At 39.9% G+C, this 24,317-nt stretch overlaps 1 pseudogene; it reads left to right on the top strand.

The window, feature by feature from the left end:
* The first annotated feature begins 18,298 nt into the window (after positions 1 to 18,298).
* LOC147005930 (glyceraldehyde-3-phosphate dehydrogenase pseudogene) lies at positions 18,299 to 19,305 on the top strand (annotated as a pseudogene).
* The last annotated feature ends 5,012 nt before the right edge of the window (positions 19,306 to 24,317 follow it).

Below are 24,317 nucleotides of genomic sequence, written 5' to 3'. Positions count from 1 at the left end.
GAGGGTGACAGTTTTAAACCTGATCTTCTCGAAGAGAAAAGAGCAAGTCCACAATTGTCCTATTAAAGCAAACTGTATTTGGGGGTACACCCAGGACTAGCAGTTGACTGCTTCATCCTAAATCAGTATTTGAGAGAGCAGCCCCCACTGGCCTCTTGAAGACCCTCAAGTATGAGAGATAAGGTATTCACAGGAGTGAAAGGGTAGGCTGTTAGACATTGTTAAAAGGATACAAAAAAAAAAAAAAAGAGATGGAACAAAGGGAAGGATATTCATCATGTGAATTGGGTTGAGAGGAGTTTACATCAGACCCAAGAAATAGGAACTTATGCTTAATTACAAATAGAAACCTTATTTAGGAAGGACTTAACTCAAGACCATCAGAAACCTCTTCTTATTACAAATAGAAATCTTTTTTTTCTTTTTTTCTTGGATATTTTATTTATTGAATTTCAAGTGTTATCCCCTTTCCCAATTCTCCCGCTAAAGCCCCTGTATCCCATCTCCCCTCCTCCTGCTCTATGAGGGTGTACCCCCACCCACCCACACATTTCCAACACTCTGGCCTCGGATTCCTCTACACTGGGGCATCAAGCCTTCTCGGGACCAAGGGCCTCTTTTCCCAAGGCTATCCTTTGCTACATTTATGGCTGGAGCCATGGGTCTCTCCAAGTATACTCATTGGTTAGTGGTTTAGACCCTGGGAGTTCTGGTTGACTGATATTGTTGTTCTTCCTATGGGGTTGCAAACCCCTTCAGTTCCTTCAGTTCTTTCTCTCACTCTTTCATTGGGGACCCTGTGATCAGTTCAATGGTGGGCTGAGAGCATCCACCTCTATATATGTCAGGCTCTGGCAGAGCTTCTCAGGATACAGCTATATCAGGCTCCTGTCAGCATGCATGTCTGAGCATCCACAATAGTGTCTGGGTTTGGTGACTGTATATGGGATGGATCCCCAGGTGGGGCAGTCTCTGGATGGCTTTTCCTTCAGTCTCTGCTCCACACTTTGTCTCCTCCCTTAAGCATTTTGTTACCCCTTCTAAGAAGGACCAAAGGACACACACTTTCTTTGGTCTTCCTTTTTCTTGAGCTTCATGTGGTGTGTGAATTGTATCTTGGGTATTCCGAGCTTTTGGGCTAATATCCACTTATCAGGGAGTGCATACCATGTGTGTTCTTTTGTGATTGGGTTACCTCACTCAGGATGATATTTTCTACTTCCATCCATTTGCCTAAGAATTTCATGAATTCATTGTTTTTAATAGGTGAGTAGTACTCCATTGTGGAAATGTACCACATTTACATAATGTATCCATTTTTCTGTTGCAGGACATCAGGGTTCTTTCCAGCTTCTGGTTGTTATGAACATAGTGGAACATGTGTTCTGGTTATATGTTGGAGCATCTTTTGGATATATGCCCAGGAGTGGTCTATCTGGTAATACTATGTCCAATTTTCTGAGGAACCACCAAACTGATTTCCAGAGTGGTTGTACCATATTGCAATCCCACTGACAATGGAGGTTTCTCTTTCTCCACAACTTTGCCACAACTGCTGCCACCTGAGTTTTTGATCTTAGCTGTTCTGACTGGTATGAGGTAGAATCTCAGGGTTGTTTTGATTTGAATTTCCCTCATGACTAAGGATGTTGAACATTTCTTTAGGTGCTTCTTGATCATTTGGGTTGCCTCAGTTGAGAATTCTTTGTTTAGCTCTGTATCCCATTTTTGAATAGGGTTATTTGATTGTCTGGAGTTTAATTTTTTGTGTTCTTTGTATATATTGGATATTAGCCCTCTATGGATGTAGGATTGGTAAAGATCTTTTCCCAATCTGTTGGTTGTCATTTTGTCCTATTAACAGTGTCCTTTGCCTTACAGAAGCTTTGAAATTTTATGAGGTCCCATTCGCTGATTCTTGATCTTAGAGCATAAGCCATTGGTGTTCTGATCAAGAACTTTTTCCCTGGGCCCACATATTTGAGTCTCTTCCTCGCTTACTGTTCTATTAGTTTCAGTGTATCTGGTTTTATGTGGAGGTCCTTGATCCACTTGGACTTGAGCTTTGTACAAGGAGATAAGAATGGACTGACTTGCGTTCTTCTACATGCTGACCACCAGTTAAACTAGCACCATTTGTTGAAAATGCTCTTTTTTTCCACTGGATGGTTTTAGCTCCCTTGTCAAAGATCAAGTGACCATAGGTGTGTGGGTTCATTTCTGGGTTTCAATTCTATTTCATTGATCTTCCTGCCTGTCTCTGTACCAATACCATGCAGTGTTTATCACTATTGCTTTGAGGTCAGGGTTAGTGATTCCCCCAGAAGTTCTTTTATTGTTGAGAATAGTTTGGGTTTTTTGTTATTCCAAATGAAAATGCAAATTGCTCTTTCTAACTCTATGAAAAATTGAGTTGGAATTTTGATGGGAATTGCATTGATCTGTAGATTGCTTTTGGCAAGATGGCCCTTTTTGCTGTATTTATCCCGCCAATCCATGAGCATGGGAGATCTTTCCATCTTCTGAGATCTTTGATTTCTTTCTTCAGACACTTGAAGTTTTCATCATACAATTTTTTACCTGCTTGATTAGAGTCACACCAAGGTATTTTATATTATTTGTGTCTATTGTGAAAGGTGTCATTTCCCTAAATTCTTTCTCAGTCTGTTTATCCTTTGAGTAGAGAAAGGCTACTGATTTGTTTGAGTTAATTTCATATCCAGCCACCTTGCTGAAGCTGTTTATCAGGCTTAGGAGTTCTCTGCTGGATTTTTTTGGGTCACTTAAGTATACTATCATATCATCTGTAAATAGTGATATTTTGACTTCTTCCTTTCCGATTTGTATTCCCTTGATTTCCTTTTGTTGTCTAATTGCTCTGGCTAGGACTTTGAGTACTATATTGAATAGGTAGGGAGAGAGTGGGCAGCCTTGTCTATACCCTGATTTTAGTGAGATTGCTTCAAGTTTCTCACCATTTAGTTTGATGTTGGCTACTGGTTTGCTATATATTGCTTTTATTATGTTTAGGTATGGGCCTTGAGTTCCTGATCTTTCCAAGACCTTTACCACAAAGGGGTGTTGAATTTTGTGGAATGCTTTCTCAGCATCTTAATGAAATGATCATGTGATTTTATTCTTTGAGTTTGTTTATGTAGTGGATTATGTTGTTGGATTTCTATATATTGAACCATTCCTGCATTCCTGGAATAAAGCCTACTTGATCATGATGGATAATTGTTTTGATGTGTTCTTGGATTCAGTTTGCGAGAAATTTAATGAGTATTTTGCATTGGAATTTGTAAGGGAAATTGGTCTGAAGTTCTTTTTCTTTGGTCTTTGTGTGGTTTAGCTATAAGCATAATTGTGGCATCTTAGAACGAATTGGGTAGTGTTCCTTCTGTTTCTATTTTGTGGAATAGTTTGAAGAGAATTGATATTAGGTCTCCTTTGGAGGTCTGATAGAATTCTGCACTAAAACCATCTGTTCCTGGGCTTTTTGTTTGGTTGGAGACTTTTAATGACTGCTGCTATTTCTTTAGGGGTTATGGGACTGTTTAGATAGTTTTTCTGATCCCGATTTAACTTTGGTACCTGGTATCTGTCTAGAAAATTGTCCATTTCATCCAGATTTTCCAGGTTTTTTGAGGCTTTTGTAGTAGTATTGATGATTTTTAAAAATTTCCTCAGTTTCTGTTGTTATGTCTTCCTTTTCATTTCTGATTTTACTAATTTGGATACTGTCTCTGTGCCCTCTGGTTAGTTTGGATAAGGGTTCATCTATCTTGTTGATTTTCTCAAAGAACCAGCTCCTGGTTTCATTGATTCTTTGTATAGTTCTTTTTGTTTTTACTTGGTTGATTTTAGCCCTAAGTTTGATTATTTTTCCATCTATTCCTCTTGGGTGTATTTGTTTCTGTTTGTTCTAGAGCTTTCAATTGTGATGACAATCAGCTAGTGTATGCTCTCTTCAGTTTCTTTTTGTAGGCACTGAGAGCTATGAGTTTTCCTCTTAGCACCACTCTCATTGTGTCCCATAAGTTTTGGTATGATGTGCCTTCATTTTCATTAAATTCTAAAAAGTCTCTAATTCCTTCCTTCCTTCCTTCCTTCCTTCCTTCCTTCCTTCCTTCCTTCCTTCCTTCCTTCCTTCCTTCCTTCCTCTCTCTCTCTCTCTCTCTCTCTCTCTCTCTCTCTCTTTCTTTCTTCTTTCCTTCCTTCTTTGATCAAGTTATCATTGAATAGAGAATTGTGGGCTTTCCATTGCTTTTGTTGTTATTGAAGACCAGCCTTAGTTCATGGTGATCTGATAGCATGCATGGGATTATTTCAGTCTTCTGTGTCTGTTGAGGTCTGTTTTGTGACTAATTATATGGTACCATGAGGTGCTGAGAAGAAGGTATGTTCTTTTGTTTTAGGATGAAATATTCTATAGATATCTGTTAAATCCATTTGGTTCATAACTTCTGTTAGTTTCACTGTGTCTCTGTTTAGTTTCTGTTTCCAGGATCTGTCCATTGATGAGAGTGGGCTGTTGAAGTCTCTCACTCTTACTGTATGGGGTGTGATGTGTGCTTTGAGCTTTAGTAAAGCTTCTTTTATGAATATGGGTGCCCTTGCATTTGGAGCATAGATGTTCAGAATTGTGAGTTCATCTTGGTAGATTTTTCCTTTGACCAGTGTGAAGTGTCCTTCCTCATCTTTTTTGATAATTTTTGGTTGCAAGTTGATTTTATTCCATATTAGAATGGCTACTTCAGCTTGTTTCTTGGGACCGTTTGCTTGGAAAATTGTTTTCCAGTCCTTTACTCTGAGGTAGTGTATGTCTTTGTTGCTGAGGTTCATTTCCTGTATGCAGAAAAATGCTGGGTCCTGTTTATATATCCAGTCTGTTAGTCTATGTCTTTTTATTGGGGAATTGAGTCCATTGATGTTAAGATATATTAAGGAAAAGTGATTCTAGCTTCCTCTTATTTTTGTTGTTAGAAGTGGAATTATGTTTGTGTGGCTTCTTCTTTTGGGTTTGTTGGAAGAAGATGACTTTCTTGCTTTTTCTAGTGTGTAGTTTCCTTCCCTGTGTTGGAGTTTTCCCTTTATTATCCTTTGTAGGGCTGGACTTGTAGAAAGATACTGTGTAAAGTTGTTTTTGTAGTGAGATATCTTGGTTTCTACATGTACGTTAATTGAGAGTTTTGCTGAGTATTATAGTTTTGTAGTAGTATTTGCTGAGTTTCGTAGTATTGTAGGCTGGCATTTGTGTTTTCTTAGGGTCTGTATGACATCTGTCCAGGATCTTCTGGCTTTCATAGTCTCTGGTGAGAAGTCTGGTATAATTCTGATAGGTCTGCCTTTATATATTACTTGACCTTTTTTCCTTACTGCTTTTAATATTCTGTCTTTTTTTTTGTGTGCATTTGGTGCTTTGATTATTATGTGACAGAAGGAATTTCTTTTCTGGTCTAGTCTACTTAGAGTTCTGTAGGCTTTTTGAATGTGACTGGGCACCTCTTTCTTTAGGTCAGGAACATTATCTTCCATAATTTTGTAGAATGTATTTTCTGGCCCTTTAAGTTGGGTATCTTCGCTCTCTTCTCTACCTATTATCCTTAGGTTTGGTCTTCTCATTGTGTCCTGGATTTCCTGGATGTTTCAGGTTAGGAGCTTTTTGCATTTTGCATTTTCTTTGATTGTATGGTATCTTCTGCCCCTGAGATTCTCTCTTCTATCTCTTGCATTCTGTTGGTGATGCTTGCATCTATGACTCCTATGACTTCCTAGGTTTTCTTTTGCCATGGTAGTCTCCCTTTGTGATTTTTTTTTATTGTTTCTACTTCCATTTTTAGATCCTGGATGGTTTATTTCAATTCCTTCACCTATTTGGTTGTGTTTTCTTTTAATTATTTAAGGGATTTTTGTGTTAATTCTTTAAGGGCTTCTAGCTATTTACCTGTGTTCTCCTTTATTTCTTTTTCTTTTTTTTAATTTTTAACATTTTTTATTACATATTTTCCTCAATTACATCTCCAATGCTATCCCAAAAGTCACCCATACCGCCCCCCCCCACTTCCCTACCCACCCATTCCCATTCTTTTGGCCCTGGCATTCCCCTATATTGGGGCACATAAAGTTTGCAAGTCCAATGGGCCTCTCTTTCCAGTGATGGCCGACTAGGCCATCTTTCGATACATATGCAGCTAGAGACAAGAGCTCCGGGGTACTGGTTAGTTCATCATGTTGTTCCAACTATAGGATTGCAGATCCCTTTAGCTCCTTGGGTACTTTCTCTAGCTTCTCCATTGGGAGCCCTGTGATACATCCAATAGCTGACTGTGAGCATCCACTCCTGTGTTTGCTAGGCCCCGGCATCGTCTCATAAGAGACAGCTATATTTGGGTCCTTTCAGCAAAATCTTGCTAGTGTATGCAATGGTGTCAGCGTTTAGAAGCTGATTATGGGATGGATCCCTGGATACGGCAGTCTCTAGATGGTCCATCCTTTCATCACAGCTCGAAACTTTGTCTCTGTAACTCCTTCCCTGGGTGTTTTGTTCCCAATTCTAAGAAGGGGCATATTGTCCACATTTTGGTCTTCATTCTTCTTGAGTTTCATGCGTTTAGCAAATTGTATCTTATATCTTGGGTATCCTAAGTTTTGGGCTAATATCCACTTATCAGTGAATACATATTGTGTGAGTTCCTTTGTGATTGTGTTACCTCACTGAAGATGATGTCCTCCAGGTCCATCCATTTGGCTAGGAATTTCATAAATTCATTCTTTTTAATAGCTGAGTAGTACTCCATTGTGTAAATATACCGTAATTTCTGTATCCATTCCTCTGTTGAGGGACATGTGGGTTCTTTCCAGCTTCTGGCTATTATAAATAGGGCTGCTATGAACATAGTGGAGCATGTGTCCTTCTTATCGGTTGGGACATCTTCTGGATATATGCCCAGGAGAGGTATTGCTGGATCCTCCGGTAGTACTATGTCCAATTTTCTGAGGAACCGCCAGACTGATTTCCAGAGTGGTTGTACAAGCTTGCAATCCCACCAACAATGGAGGAGTGTTCTTCTTTCTCCACATCCTCGCCAGCATCTGCTGTCACCTGAATTTTTGATCTTAGCCATTCTGACTGGTGTGAAGTGGAATCTCAGGGTTGTTTTGATTTGCATTTCCCTGATGATTAAGGATGTTGAAATTTTTTCAGGTGCTTCTCTGCCATTCGGTATTCCTCAGGTGAGAATTCTTTGTTCAGTTCTGAGCCCCATTTTTTGATGGGGTTATTTGACTTTCTGGAGTCCACCTTCTTGAGTTCTTTATATATATTGGATATTAGTCCCTTATCTGATTTAGGATAGGTAAAGATCCTTTCCCAATCTGTTGGTGGTTTTTTTTGTCTTATTGATGGTGTCTTTTGCCTTGCAGAAGCTTTGCAGTTTCATGAGGTCCCATTTGTCAATTCTCGATCTTACAGCACAAGCCATTGCTGTTCTATTCAAGAATTTTTCCCCTGTGCCCATATCTTCAAGGCTTTTCCCCACTTTCTCCTCTATAAGTTTCAGTGTCTCTGGTTTTATGTGAAGTTCCTTGATCCACTTAGACTTGACCTTAGTACAAGGAGATAGGAATGGATCAATTCCCATTCTTCTACATGTTAACAACCAGTTGTGCCAGCACCATTTGTTGAAAATGCTGTCTTTCTTCCACTGGATGTTTTTAGTTCCCTTGTCGAAGATCAAGTGACCGTAGGTGTGTGGGTTCATCTCTGGGTCTTCAATTTTGTTCCATTGGTCTACCTTTCTGTCACTATACCAGTACCACGCAGTTTTTAATCACAATTGCTCTGTAGTAAAGCTTTAGGTCTGGCATGGTGATTCCACCAGAGGTTCTTTTATCCTTGAGAAGAGTTTTTGCTATCCTATGATTTTTGTTATTCCAGATGAATTTGCAGATTGCACTTTTTTTTATCTTGTAATTCACTTTTTTAAAAATTTTTAATATTTTTATTACATATTTTCCTCAATTACATTTCCAATGCTATCCCAAAAGTCCCCCATACCGCCCCACACTTCCCTACCCACCCATTCCCATTCTTTTGGCCCTGGCATTCCCCTATATTGGGGCATATAAAGTTTGCAAGTCCAATGGGCCTCTCTTTCCAGTGATGGCCGACTAGGCCATCTTTCGATACATATGCAGCTAGAGACAAGAGCTCCGGGGTTCTGGTTAGTACATTATGTTGTTCCAAAAATAGGGTTGCAGATCCCTTTAGCTCCTTGGGTATTTTCTCTAGCTTCTCCATTGGGAGCCCTGTGATACATCCAATAGCTGACTGTGAGCATCCACTCCTGTGTTTGCTAGGCCCCAGCATCGTCTCACAAGAGACAGCTATATTTGGGTCCTTTCAGCAAAATCTTGCTAGTGTATGCAATAGTGTCAGCGTTTAGAAGCTGATTATGGGATGGATCCCTGGATACGGCAGTCTCTAAATGGTCCAACCTTTCATCACAGCTCCGAACTTTGTCTCTGTAACTCCTTCCCTGGTGTTTTGTTCCCAATTCTAAGAAGGGGCACAGTGTCCACACTTTGGTCTTCATTCTTCTTGAGTTTCATGCGTTTAGCAAATTGTATCTTATATCTTGGGTATCCTAAGTTTTGGGCTAATATCCACGTATCAGTGAATACATATTGTGTGAGTTCTTTTGTGATTGTGTTACCTCACTCAAGATGATGCCCTCCAGGTCCATCCATGTGGCTAGGAATTTCATAAATTCATTCTTTTTAATAGCTGAGTAGTACTCCATTGTGTAAATTTACCATAATTTCTGTATCCATTCCTCTGTTGAGGGACATCTGGGTTCTTTCCAGCTTCTGGCTATTATAAATAGGGCTGCTATGAACATAGTGGAGCATGTGTCCTTCTTACCGGTTGGGACATCTTCTGGATATATGCCCAGGAGAGGTATTGCTGGATCCTCCGGTAGTACTATGTCCAATTTTCTGAGGAACCGCCAGACTGATTTCCAGAGTGGTTGTACAAGCTTGCAATCCCACCAACAATGGAGGAGTGTTCCTCTTTCTCCACATCCTCGCCAGCATCTGCTGTCACCTGAATTTTTGATATTAGCCATTCTGACTGGTGTGAAGTGGAATCTCAGGGTTGTTTTGATTTGCATTTCCCTGATGATTAAGGATGTTGAACATTTTTTCAGGTGATTCTCTGCCATTCGGTATTCCTCAGGTGAGAATTCTTTGTTCAGTTCTGAGCCCCATTTTTTAATGGGGTTATTTGACTTTCTGGAGTCCACCTACTTGAGTTCTTTATATATATTGGATATTAGTCCCTTATCTGATTTAGGATAGGTAAAGATCCTTTCCCAATCTGTTGGTGGTTTTTTTGTCTTATTGATGGTGTCTTTTGTCTTGCAGAAGTTTTGCAGTTTCATGAGGTCCCATTTGTCAATTTTCGATCTTACAGCACAAGCCATTGCTGTTCTATTCAAGAATTTTTCCCCTGTGCCCATATCTTCAAGGCTTTTCCCCACTTTCTCCTCTATAAGTTTCAGTGTCTCTGGTTTTATGTGAAGTTCCTTGATCCACTTAGACTTGACCTTAGTACAAGGAGATAGGAATGGATCAATTCCCATTCTTCTACATGTTAACAACCAGTTGTGCCAGCACCATTTGTTGAAAATGCTGTCTTTCTTCCACTGGATGTTTTTAGCTCCCTTGTCGAAGATCAAGTGACCGTAGGTGTGTGGGTTCATTTCTGGGTCTTCAATTTTATTCCATTGGTCTATTTGTCTGTCACTATACCAGTACCATGCAGATTTATCACAATTTCTCTGTAGTAAAGCTTTAGGTCCGGCATGGTGATTCCACCAGAGGTTCTTTTATCCTTGAGAAGAGTTTTTGCTATCCTAGGTTTTTTGTTATTCCAGATGAATTTGCAGATTGCACTTTCTAATTCGTTGAAGAATTGAGTTGGAATTTTTATGGGGATTGCATTGAATCTGTAGGTTGCTTTTGGCAAGATAGCCATTTTTACAATGTTGATCCTGCCAATCCATGAGCATGGGAGATCTTTCCATCTTCTGAGATCTTCTATAGTTTCTTGCTTCAGAGACTTGAAGTTTTTATTATACAGATCTTTCACTTCCTTAGTTAGAGTCATGCCAAGATATTTTATATTATTTGTGACTATTGAGAAGGGTGTTGTTTTCCTAATTTCTTTCTCAGCCTGTTTATTCTTGTGTAGAGAAAGGACATTGATTTGTTTGAGTTAATTTTATATCCAGCTACTTCACCGAAGCTGTTTATCAGGCTTAGGAGTTCTCTGGTGGAATTTTTAGGGTCACTTATATATACTATCATATCATCTGCAAAAAGTGATATTTTGACTTCATCTTTTCCAATTTGTATCCCTTTGATCTCCTTTTGTTGTCGAATTGCTCTGGCTAGGACTTCAAGTACAATGTTGAATAGGTATGGAGAAAGTGGACAGCCTTGTCTAGTCCCTGATTTTAGAGGGATTGCTTCAAGCTTCTGACCATTTACTTTGATGTTGGCTACTGGTTTGCTGTAGATTGCTTTTATCATGTTTAGGTATGGGCCTTGAATTCCTGATCTTTCCAAGACTTTTATCATGAATGGGTGTTGGATCTTGTCAAATGCTTTTTCCGCATCTAACGAGATGACCATGTGGTTTTTGTCTTTGAGTTTGTTTATATACTGGATTACGTTGATGGATTTCCGTATATTGAACCATCCCTGCATCCCTGGGATGAAACCTACTTGGTCAGGATGGATGATTGTTTTGATGTGTTCTTGGATTCGGTTAGCAAGAACTTTATTGAGGATTTTTGCATCGATATTCATAAGGGATATTGGTCTGAATTTTTCTATCTTTGTTGGGTCTTTTTGTGGTTTAGGTATCAGAGTAATTGTGGCTTCATAGAATGAGTTGGGTAGAGTACCTTCTGTTTCTATTTTGTGGAATAGTTTGTGAAGAACTGGGATTAGATCTTCTTTGAAGGTCTGATAGAACTCTGCACTAAACCCATCTTGTCCTGGGCTTTTTTTGGTTGGGAGACTATTAATGACTGCTTCTATTTCTTTGGGGGATATAGGGCTGTTTAGATCATTAACCTGATCTTGATTCAACTTTGGTACCTAGCATCTGTCTAGGAACTTCTCCATTTCATCCAGGTTCTCCAGTTTTGTTGAGTATAGCCTTTGGTAGAAGGATCTGATGGTGTTTTGGATGTCTTCAGGATCTGTTGTTATGTCTCCTTTTTCATTTCTGATTTTGTTAATTAGAATGCTTTCCCTGTGCCCTCTATTGAGTCTGGCTAAGGGTTTATCTATCTTGTTGATTTTCTCAAAGAACCAGCTCCTTGATTGGTTGATTCTTTGAATAGCTCTTCTTGTTTCCACTTGGTTGATTTCACCCCTGAGTTTGATTATTTCCTGCCGTCTACTCCTCTTGGGTGAATTTGCTTCCTTTTGTTCAAGTGCTTTTAGGTATGTTGTCAAGCTGCTAATGTGTGCTCTCTCTAGTTTCCTTTTGGAGACACTCAGAGCTATGAATTTTCCTCTTAGAAATGCTTTCATTGTGTCCCATAAGTTTGGGTATGTTGTTGCTTCATTTTCATTGAACTCTAAAAAGTCCTTAATTTCTTTCTTTATTCCTTCCTTGACCAAGGTATCATTGAGAAGAGTGTTGTTCAGTTTCCACGTGAAGGTTGGCTTTCTATTATTTATTTTGTTATTGAAGATCAGCCTTAGTCCATGGTTATCTGATAGGATGCATGGGACAATTTCAATATTTTTGTATCTGTTGAGGCCTGTTTTTTGACCAATTATGTGGTCAATTTTGGAGAAGGTACCATGAGGTGCTGAGAAGAAGGTATATCCTTTTGTTTTAGGATAGAATGTTCTGTAGATATCTGCCAGATCCATTTGATTCATAACTTCTGTTAGTTTCACTGTGTCCCTGTTTAGTTTCTGTTTCCATGATCTGTCCATTGGTGAAAGTGGTGTGTCGAAGTTCCCACTATTATTTTATGAGGTGCAATGTGTGCTTTGAGATTTACTAAAGTTTCTTTAATGAATGTGGCTGCCTTTGTATTTGGAGCATAGATATTCAGGATTGATAGTTCCTCTTGGAGGATTTTACCTTTGATGAGTATGAAGTGTCCCTCCCTGTCTTTTTTGATGACTTTGGGTTGGAGGTCAATCTTATCAGATATTTGAATGGCTACTCCAGCTTGTTTCTTCATACCATTTGCTTGGAAAATTGTTTTCCAGCCTTTCATTCTGAGGTAGTGTCTATCTTTTTCTCTGAGATGAGTTTCCTGTAAGCAGCAAAATGTTGGGTCTTGTTTGTGTAGCCAGTTTGTTAGTTTATGTCTTTTAATCGGGGGGTTGAGTCCATTGATATTAAGAGATATTAAGGAAAAGTAATTGTTGTTTCCTGTTTTTTTTTGTTGTTAAAGTTGGCATTCTGTTCTTGTGGCTGTCTTCTTTTAGGTTTGTTGAGGGATTACCTTCTTGTTTTTTCTAGGGCATGGTTCCCGTCCTTGTATTGGTTTTTTTCTGTTATTATCCTTTGAAGGGCTGGATTCGTGGAGAGATAATGTGTGAATTTGGTTTTGTCGTGGAATACTTTGGTTTCTCCATCTATGTTAATTGAGAGTTTGGCTGGGTATAGTAGCCTGGGCTGGAATTTGTGTTCTTTTAGTGTCTGTATAACATCTGTCCAGGATTTTCTGGCTTTCATAGTTTCTGGTGAAAAATCTGGTGTAATTCTGATAGGCTTGCCTTTATATGTTACTTGGCCTTTTTCTCTTACTGCTTTTAGTATTCTATCTTTATTTAGTGCATTTGTTGTTCTGATTATTATGTGTCGGGAGGTATTTCTTTTCTGGTCCAGTCTATTTGGAGTTCTGTAGGCTTCTTTTATGTTCATAGGCATCTCTTTCTTTAGATTTGGGAAGTTTTCTTCTATAATTTTGTTGAAGATGTTTGCTGGTCCTTTGAGTTGAAAATCTTCATTCTCATCCACTCCTATTATCCGTAGGTTTGGTCTTCTCATTGTTTCCTGTATTTCTTGGATGTTTTGAGTTAGGATCTTTTTGCATTTTACATTTTCCTTGATTGTTGTGTGGATGTTCTCTATGGAATCTTCTGCACCTGAGATTCTCTCTTCCATCTCTTGTATTCTGTTGCTGATGCTCGTATCTATGGTTCCAGATTTCTTTCCTAGGGTTTCTATCTCCTGTGTTGCCTCACTTTGGGTTTTCTTTATTGTGTCTACTTCCCTTTTTAGGTCTAGTATGGTTTTGTTCATTTCCATCATCTCTTTGGATGTGTTTTCCTGTTTTTCTTTAAGGACTTCTACCTGTTTGATTGTTTTATCCTGTTTTTCTTTAAGGACTTGTAACTCTTTAGCCATGTTCTCCTGTAATTCTTTAAGTGAGTTATTAAAGTCCTTCTTGATGTCCTCTACCATCATCATGAGATATGCTTTTAGATCCGGGTTTAGCTTTTCCGGTGTGTTGGGGTGCCCTGGACTGGGCTAAGTGGGAGTGCTGGGTTCTGATGATGGTGAGTGATCTTGGTTTCTGTTAGTAAGATTATTATGTTTATCTTTCGCCATCTGGTAATCTCTGGGGTTAGTTTTTATTGTTGTCACTGTTTAAAGATTGGAGCAGACTCTGTGTTCCACTCACCAGAAGTCTCAAAATCCTGTCGCGGGTGTCGTGGGTAGCTGGCGGGAGTCAGCCGACCCTGCACGCTAGCTACCCCAGTGCTGGTCTGACCGGAAGAGGCTTGTGGCCCTACTCAGGCCGGTTTTCTGCTTCCCGAACTAATGCAGTCTCAGGCCTGTGCGCAATTTGATTGGAGCAGAAGCTGTGTTCCACTCACCAGAAGTCTTAAGATCCTGTGGCGGGTGTTGTGGGTAGCTGGTGAGTGTCAGCCGACCCTGCTCCCTAGCTACCCCGGTGCTGGTCTGACCGGAAGAGGCTTGTGGCCCTACTCAGGCCGGTTTTCTGCTTCCCTAACTAATGCAGTCTCAGGCCCCGTGCGCAATTGGATTGGAGCAGAAGCTGTGTTCCACTCACCAGAAGTCTTAAGATCCTGTGGCGGGTGTTGTGGGTAGCTGGCGAGTGTCAGCCGACCCTGCGCTCTAGCTACCTCGGTGCTGGTCAGACCGGAAGAGGCTTGTGGCCCTACTCACGCCAGTTTTCTGCTTCCCTAACTAATGCAGTCTCAGGTCCCGTGCGCAATTGGATTGGAGCAGAAGCCTCCTTTATTTCTTTATCGGAATTATTTATGTCCTTCTTAACATCCTCTATCATCGTCACGGAAAGTGATTTTAAATCTGAATCTTGCTTTTCTAGTGTGATGTGTTATCCAGGACTTGCTATTGTTGGAGAACTGGGTTCTGATGATGCCAAGTAACCTTGGTTTCTGTTGCCTATGTTTTTGTGCTTGCCTCTCATCATCTGGTTATCTCTTATAGTAACTGCACTCACTGCCTCTGACTGGAACCTGTCCCTCCTGTTATCTTGGTTGTGTCAGAATTCCTCAGAGTCCAGCTGTCTTTGTGATCCTGTGATCCTGAGATCCTGGGTATAAGAACTCCTGGGAGTCAAGCTGCCTCTGGGATGTTGAAATCTTGGGATGACCAAGCTCCTGAGATCCTGTGATCCTATGATTCTGGGCATGTTAGAGAACTTGGGAGTCCAGGTTCCTCTGGGTGTTATGGGATTGGGTGCAGAGCTGGTGCCCAAGGTTTGCTCTGGGCACCAGTTCTGGCCAGATGGAACCCATGCCACTTGCAGGGTGGGGGTTCCTGCTTCTCTGGATCTCTGGGGGTCCCAGTTACTCCCAGTTTGGGGGGTTGTTGTGGCCTCCTCACCTATGATCCTGGGCATTTTAGAGTTCCTGAGGGTTCAGCTTCCTCTAGGTTTTTTATTGTGCAGACCTAGGGCCCAAGGTCTGCTCAGGGAACCAGCTCTGACTGGAATACAAATAGAAATCTTATTTCACAGAACTTAACACAGCACAAACAAGAACTTTCTTTACCTAGGATTTAATACAGGAGAAAGAAGAACTTCTTTTTTTACTAGTTTAGCTCTAAACAGAGCTTTTAACTTGCAAAGCTTGGTTTCCTGTTTTGGTCTGCCATTAACTTCTGAGATATTTGTGCCTATTTTGGTCTCACAGCAGCTAGAACATTAACATTATAATTGTGGAAGCTTATATCTGTGCTGACTCTGATATAGTCTTTCAAATATTCTCTGCAGCTCATATCAGGCATATAAACCTTGGAAATGGCATTATCAAAAGTAGAATTTTTATAAGCATGTCCCTGAAATCAGTTTGGGTAAAGTTTTCCTTAGGTTGTCCTGTAGTTTAGACACAAATTACATATCAAATTCTGAACTGCCTGATGAAATTTGCTATAAGGAAAATATGAGCATATTTCCTGGTTCTGCAATGTTTTCCTCTGTTTTAGTTCAACAAACACAGACTTGATTTATAAGTCTTCATATCTACTTACTTATCTACAGTCAATTTTAGAAAGGTTCTTTCTTTCTTTCTTTCTTTCTTTCTTTCTTTCTTTCTTTCTTTCTTTCTTTCTTTCTTTCTTTCTTCCTTCCTTCCTTCCTTCCTTCCTTCCTTCCTTTCCTTCCTTCCTTCCTTCCTTCCTTCCTTCCTTCCTTCCTTCCTTCCTTCCTTCCTTCCTTCCTCCCTTCCTCCATTCCTCCCTTCCTCCTCCCTCCCTCCCCCCTTTTGTTCTTTCTCTGTCATTTTTTTTTTTTTGTTTACAGTTTTTCAAGGTCAGTTTTCACTGTGTAGCTCTGGCTATCCTAGAACTCACTCTGTAGACCAGGCTGGCCTGAAAAATCACAGAGATCTGCTTGTCTCTGCCTACTCAATGCTGGTGTTAGAGACATGTACCACCACTGCCTAGATACAAAAGGCATTTTCTTAATTGAAGCTTCCTTCTCTGATTACTTTTGCTTATTTCAAGGCAATATAAAACTAGCCAGAACAACTGATCCCTTGTAAACCTGACACACAAACACATCTCTATTAAGGATAACCTCATTTAACTCATTTATTAAGTCCCTCATTTTTACTATTTCAAACATGTTAAAAGTTCATTCTCTTTAAACTACCACATCTATTTTAAAATTGAAAGTGTCTCAACTGTGGGGTCCTTTTGGGATAGCATTGGAAATGTAAATGAAATAAATACCTAATAAAAAAAAAAGAAAAAAAAGAGAAACATACCATTTAAGGATGAATGCTCCAAGGTATGCTTGTTGTCTCTTCTTCCTTACCCTTCCTCTTCCTCCAGGAGAAGGGAAGGGGAGATGGGGGAGGAAACAAAGAAATTGAAGAAGATATCAGTCTTACTTTGGATTTTATTGCTATAAAGAAACACCATGATGAAGGCAATTCTTATAAAAGAGATGTACTTGCAGCTGGCTTATTATTATCATCATGGCAGGAAGCATGGCAGCATACATACAGACATGGTATTGGAGAAACCAAGAATTCTGTATCTTCATCTGTAGGCAGCAGAATGGTAATGTAATTCTATACTGGGTGGAGCTTGAGTGGTAGGAGACTTCTAAGCCCACCTGCACAGTGACACAATTCCTCCAACAAGGCCATACTTATTACAACTAGGCCACTCCTCCAAATAAATCATAAAGTTATGTAATCATAATGTTAGGAGAAAAGATAAATTGTCAAAGTTCAGGCTGAAATTATTCTCAAAGTGTATATGATATAAGAAAGAGGATGAAAAAAGTGTGAGTTTCAAAGGCAGGACATTGTAGAATTTTGAAGTGTTTTGCATTATTTTGTCTCTTTGAGCCATGTTGGGGTAATTTTTTCTTTACATTGTGTGAAGATATGTCTCTGTATTTTCAATTGTTAATTCTGTACCGGCAGAAAGCGAAATGCTGGCAGGATCTTGGAATGGTCGTTTCTATGGCCCATCACTGGCCTTATATTTGTAAATACTTGTCCTTTCACACTTGTTCAGACACTTTAAGGTCAGACAGCCCTCTATGCCTAGAGGAAATCTAAACAATGTATCAGGTGTTATCTTGATGCAGACTAGTTGTAATAAAGATCTGAGGCCCAATAACGGGAGCAGGAAGAGGGGGCAGGACTTCCAGACAAAGAGAGTGATGCCAGGGAAGAAGCAAGATGTGGAAAATTCAGGAGTGCCACAGAGTGGAACAGATGGACTATAGCAGAGTAGAGAGGTATAAAGCTAGCCATGTGGGAGGCTGTAGGCTAGATAGCTGAGTTAAGTTAGATGAGTTAGGTGGGAAACTGCCCAAGCAAAAAGCCTATGTTTTCAACTTAATTTATAGACTCTTAAAACTTAGTTTGTAGTCATTATTTATACTACCAGTGGATCCATAAAATTCCTGCTATAGAACCACATTCAAATAAAAGAAACTACTATTCCAGAAGCTTGAAAAGAATTAAATCAAATAAATTCCTTGTTTAGAGCAAAACAAACACCAAACCAACCAACCAACCAACCATCCAAACAAACAAACAAAGTCAAATGCATATAAAGAAAAAAATCATATGATTGCTTCACTAGGTGCTTAGAAGGCCTTTGAAAATATTCTTTATATATTGATGATAAAAGTCCTGGAAAGTAAAGTGTTGGAGTGTACATAACTCCATATATTAAAGGCTAAATATTAGGGACTAGAGAGATGGCTAAGAGGTTAACAGCACTGACTGCTCTTCCAGAGGTCCTGAGTTCAATTCCCAGAAACCTCATGGTGGCTCACAACCATTTATAATGAAATCACAAGCCCTTTTCTGGTGTGTCTGAAGACAGTGACAGCATAATCACATACATAAAATAAAATAAAATAAAATAAATAATTCTTTTAAAAAAAGGCTAAATATTACAAACACAGAGACATTATCATTCTACTTGGAGAAAACCTCCAAGTAATTAGAATTAAATAAAATTAAAATCAAGAATGAAACAGGACTATCCACTATTCACACTCCTTTCCAATACAGTGCTTAAAGTACTCACAGAAGCAATAAGGAAGGAAATGAACATAAAAGACAACAAACAGGAAAAGAATTTGATTCACCTCCACCTGCAAATGATATATTACAGAAGGCAGTCCCACAACTCTTCCAGAAAACTTTTAGAAAATATCAACACATCTCTGCTCCTCCCTGTTCCAGAGATAGCCATATCTTCTTGTGCAGTGCCAGCCTCATCAAGATGGAGAAGATTGGTGTGAACAGATTTGGCTGTATTGGGTGCCTGGTTACCAGGGCTGCTTTCTGCTCTGCACTTGGAAAAGTGGAGATTGTTGCCATCATGACCCCTTCATTGACCTCAGCTATGTAGTTTACTTGTTCCATTATGACTCTGCCCATGGCAAATTCAACGGCACAGTCAAGGCTGAGAATAGGAATCGTGTCATCAACAGGAAGCCCATCACCATCTTCCAGGAGCGAGATCCTGCTAACATCAAATGGGGTGATGCAGGTGCTGAGTATGTTGTGGAGTCTACTGGCATCTTCACCACCATGAAGAAGGCTGGGGCCCACTTGAAGGGTGGGGCCAAAAGGGTCATCATCTCTGCCCCTTCTGCCAATGTTCCCATGTTTGTGATGGGTGTAAACCACTAGAAATATGACAACACACTCAAGATTGTCAGCAATGCATCCTGCACCACCAACTGCTTAGCCCCTGGCCAAGGTCATCCATGACAATTTTGGCATCCTAGAAGGGCTCATGACCATGGTCCATGCCATCGCTGCTACTCAGAAGACTGTGGATGGTCCCTCTGGAAAGCTGTGGTGTGATGGCCATGGGGGTGCCTAGAACATCATCCCTGTATCCACGGTGCTGCTAAGGCTGTGAGCAATGTCATCCCAGAGCTGAATAGGCATGGCCTTGTGTTCCTACCTGCAGTGTATCTGATGTGGATCTGAAATGCCTCCTGGAGAAACCTGCCAAGTATGATGACATAAAGAAGGTAGTGAAGCAGGCATCCGAGGGTCCACTAAAGGGCATCCTGGGCTACACTGAGGATCAGGTTGTCTACTGTGACTTCAACAGCAACTCCCACTCTTCTACCTTTGATGCTGGGGTTGGCATTGTTCTCAATGACAACTTTGTAAAGCTCATTTCCAGGTATGACAATGAATATGGCTATAGCAACAGGGTTGTGGACCTCATGGCTTACATGGCCTCCAAGGAGTAAGAAACCCTGGACCACCCACCCCAGCAAGGACATTGAGAGAAAAAGAGAAGCTTTTGGTTGCTGAGGAGTCCCTATCCCAACTTGGCCCTCAACATTGAGCCCTCACACTTTCCACCCCAGATGCCCATAAAACAGGAGGGGCTTAGGAAGCCCTCCCTACTCTCTTGAATACCATCAATAAAAGCTCGCTGCACCTACAAAAAAAAAAAAAAAAAAAAGAAAAGAAAAAGAAAATATCAACACATTGCACAAAGTGGCAAGACACAAAATAAATTTACATAAATCAGTTGCCCTCATGCATACCAATAATTACAATGCTAAAGAAGAGTTTGCAAAACTCTCCCAATTCACAACCACTTCAAAGGCAGTACAAAATTAGTACAAATTAGTACATATGAACCTAGAGTCAGAAATGAACATTTTTTACAATAAATATTTTAACTTCATAGGGCAAAAAAGCGTCAGATAAAAACATCAGAAGATATAATGGTCTTCCAGGATGGCTTGGTTGGAATAATATTATGAAAAAGACCATCCTGTCAAAAGATTTCTAGAGTAAAAAAATAATTGTGGCATTATTTACAGAATGAAGAAAAATTATGAAGTTTGTATGGAATTACAAGTTACTTCAAATACTCAAGAAACCATAAATAAAGAAAAGTGCTAGAGGGATTACTATACTAGATTTCATGCTGTCTTATAGAGATATAATAATAAAACCAAGATGGGACTAGCACAAACCAAACATAAGTTCAATAGAATAAATGGAAGATATTTCATTTGAACACAGAAGTGTAGTATGTAAAAATACATACTGAAGGACAGTTACCATCTTCAATAGTGTTAGAATGAAATTGGACACATATCTATTGTCCTGCATGAAAATCAATTTCAAAGGAATCAAATACAGAATGTTTTTATGGAAAACAAGAAATAATTCTCAACAGAATTAAAACATCCCTGGTTTCCATGTTACAAATTACAAAAACATGTCCATTCTCTGAATTTTCACTCTACACAGTCTTGGTATCAGGGTAGGTGAATGCCTTCATTATTTTTCAGTTGTAGTGATAAATTATATCGACAAAAATATACAAAAATATATAAAACATCCCTGGTTTCCATGTTACAAATTACAAAAACATGTCCATTCTCTGAATTTTCACTCTACACAGTCTTGGTATCAGGGTAGGTGAATGCCTTCATTATTTTTCAGTTGTAGTGATAAATTATATCGACAAAAATATACTTGGAGGGAAATGGGTTTATTTTGTCTTACAATTTATAGTTGTTATCCAAGGGAGTCAGGGCAGGAATTTAAGGCAGGAATCTAGATACAAGAACTGATGTAGAGTCCATGGAGGGGTGCTTCTTACTAGCCCACACCTCATGGCTTCCTTAACCTAACTTATTATCATGTTTCTACCTTCTCAGATTATAATGGACTACCCTTTCAGATATTTCAAGAACTGTACTGAGCCTGGGCTCTCCCACATCAATCATAAGTCAAGAAAAAGTATCACATGCCAATATGGTAGAGATATTTTCCATTTGATGTTCCTTCTTCCCAAGTGACTCTAACTCAAGTTGACATAAAAACTAGCCAGCACAGTTGATAAGAATTTGCCCACTTGATTGAATTTCATAGTACCAAAATTAAAAAAAAAATTGAGTGGTCTTGAGAAGCCATTTTTCACAGAGGATGAAATGAGGGGTTGGAAACACCTTGGGTGGTTGGCTTCAGCATCTTATAATGTTAAGTCTTGAGTGGAATTAAAGATTCAGAAAGAAACATGATTCAAGATAACTTCTCTCTGTATCCTGATCCAAATGACAGTATGTAGCTGTAAAACCCAAAATAAAAGACCATCTAGCCCCTTCCCCCTCTGAAGGGACTTTCCAAACTAGTGGTCAAAAGGACCAGACTAAGTCTGCAGCTGCCCAAACAAGATTCGTAGTTCCCAGAGAAATTCCCCTACCCTGCCCCATACTGAATTCTGAGAAAAACCACAAACCACCCTGACCTTGCTAGAATTCCCTGTGACATTAATAGCTGTGAAGTCAATAGCTGACCCATAAGTTCAAAATGTACTGCTTTGCTGATAACCCACCATAAGGGCAGGCAGAGCGAGTCACTAGGCCAAAGGAAGTCACCCTATGCAAACCAACCAATGCCTGAAAGGGTTACATGCTACACCAATGAGAATAAGCCAGCTAGCCCTTTTGCCTAAATCTGCCCCTTACAAGGTATAAAAAGTGTGTTCTTTGTTTGTTTGGAGTCTCTCCTCTTGCCTGCGTGCTGAGGGGGGGACCCCAATGCGTTGGATCAATAAAAAAAATCTTTTGCATTTTGCAGTGATGGCAGTCTCTGTGGTCTTTGTGAGTGAGGGTCTTTTGAAGGACTCCAACATAGCCTTATGCTTCATGACACCATACCTTCCCTGCCATGACAGAATCGACAAATACAAATTGCAAGCTAAATTAAAACTTCCCTGAAATCTGTTGCTTTAGCTGTGAGAAGTGATGTAAATAAATAGCCTTAGAGAAAGAAACCATTTGAAAGGAATAAAAAAAGATAGAAATACTACAGGTAGATTCATATAATTCATATTTGCCTATAATAAACTCCTATACTTAAAATACAAGAAGGACTCAAAGGCCAACACTTTGATATGGTAAATCGTTTCAACAAACTAACATGGAAAAAATAAACATTAAAAAATCATTACATTTTTAATATCTAGATTAAAACCTTGATGGAAAGGATTCAGAAAGATTAGCACATTACTATTACCTTCTAAAATATGTAGTGAATATAAATATTTTTACTATAAAAATTTGATTCAGAACCTCTAAAATATCATTTTATAGAAAATACTCCCAAATTACATGATCAATAGTTAACAGTGAATAAATGAATATGTTGCTAAAGGCAATACTGATATTCAATATAACTCCCACCAAAATTCCACAGATATTCTTGAATAACAGTAATATGAATAGAAACCCTCAATATTTTAAGGAAGCACAAAAGATAGGAAATAAGCAAAAGACTGATTGCGAAACTTTCATATGAGTGTTAGGAAGTCCAATGCAGGAAGTACTATAACACCCGATTTTAAATAATATAAAGGCATCTGAGTGTAGTGTGTGTGTGTGTTTGTGTGTGTGTGTGTGTGTGTGTGTGTGTATGAGAGAGAGAAAGAGAGAGAGAGAGAGCTGGCCATCTCTCAACTTTATTGTTAACCAAATGCAGTTTCTAGTGTTGGGATTAGTTTACATCTAATTGAATTTTGACCTAAGGAGTCCTTTGGGAATCTCTGAACAACAGGCAGTTTCCAAGATTATAGGTTGCTCTACACAAACTGACAGCAAGACTCCATTGCTGAAGTCAGCACTAACACAACAACATGTTAATGAAAAAAACTCACTACCAAGGATGTGGGGAAAGTGGAACCCTGCCACCAGGCAAAAACTTGGTGAGGTTGAGTGGATTCAGACACCCTGGTACATTCATAGATGAGACCAGGTTACCGCCCTGGAATACGTGATCACAACACCCCATGGAGAGGACTGTAACAATCAGTCACATAGGGACAGTGTCAGACCCTGTCCACGAGGAATAATACACACACAGGGTATTTCACCAAAGATTGACTGAGAGCATCTGAGAGCTCTATATGAGCTGCAACACTTTGGGAAAGAGAAATTCTTTCCCTCATTACTGGAAGCTGTTCAAGCCTACCGCAGTCCCTTCTTGCTCCACGGCCCCCCGCCTTTGGCTCCCAGTTGCCTGCTGTGCTGCTCTGGCCCACTGGCCTGCCCATAGAGTCCTCAGTTTCCCACCACTGTCCTACACCAACTTTAGAGCAGTGCCAGAAGAGACTAGGCAAGTTCGACTCACCCTACCCTTTGGAAAGCACAACTCTTTAGCTGCCCTGGCTCAGCCAGAGCCTGACAAATCTCTGCAGATAGCATCAAGTAAAACAGACTGGCACATGGAGATGTTGAGCTGGTGCCTACATAAAGCCTTCATCCCCATGCTCCAGTGTCTCTGGTGCAGAAAGTACTTTGCACAGACTCAAAAGAGAAATGCAAACACCAAGTCAGCTACAAACCCTTTATCAGGCTATCCCTGTCTGCTCACTTGCTATAGCACTTGGGAGAGCAGGTCCTGCAACTTGCCTGGGCAACACAGTGAAGCTGGCCCTGATGAGGAAGGCAGGCATGAGCCTTGCCAGAGCATGTGAGAGCAGGAGAACAGTCCCAGATCTTCATAAGTTGCAGCAGCACTTGAGAGAGTGGGCTGGGCCACATGTCTTGACTGAGCAGCAATGGAGCTGGCTCTGGAGGTGTGGGTATGAGTGAGCAGGCCCTAAGGGATTGAGAGCAGGGGAGCTGACCTGCTCCTTGCCTCCTGCTGATGGGGGCATTGGGCGGCCTATCCAGAGCTGTGCTGGAGAGCTGGTGGGATGAACAGCTCTGGTACCACTGAGGCCCAGATGCAGGACTCTGAGATGGCCCACTCCAAAATCTATAGAAACTGGAAATGGTTGGGAGGCAGAAAAGGGGAAATCTCCATGACACAGGGCAACAAAGGAATAACTGGGAGGAGTCCCAATGAGGATCCAGTATTGATGATGTCACAGAAGCCAGAAATCTTGAACCAAACCAAAGACTCATTTGCAAGTGAAGAATACGTGGACAGAGGGACACACTGTCATATACTACAGCTTCCACAAGGACATGTTTTTCTATGCTTTGTTTTTTTTTGTTTGTATGTTTGTTTTTGTTGTTTGTTACATATATCCAAAAAGATTTTTTCTTTTTACTATATTTTATTTTTAAATGTTTAATTTAAATTTATATATACTTAAAAAATCTTTTTATTAATTCTTTATGAATTTCACATCATGCACCCAAGTCCTGCTTATATCCCTGTCCCCTCAGATCTGCCTTTTGCCCTTGCAACCTCACCCACAAAATAGAAAACACACAAACATTGATGTGGAGATGGCATAAGGGCAG

The sequence above is a fragment of the Mus caroli genome, unplaced genomic scaffold, assembly GCF_978045245.1.
Source record: "Mus caroli unplaced genomic scaffold, Mus_caroli_1 scaffold_2, whole genome shotgun sequence".
NCBI lineage: Eukaryota > Metazoa > Chordata > Mammalia > Rodentia > Muridae > Mus > Mus caroli.
This window is presented reverse-complemented; position numbering and strand designations above follow the sequence as displayed.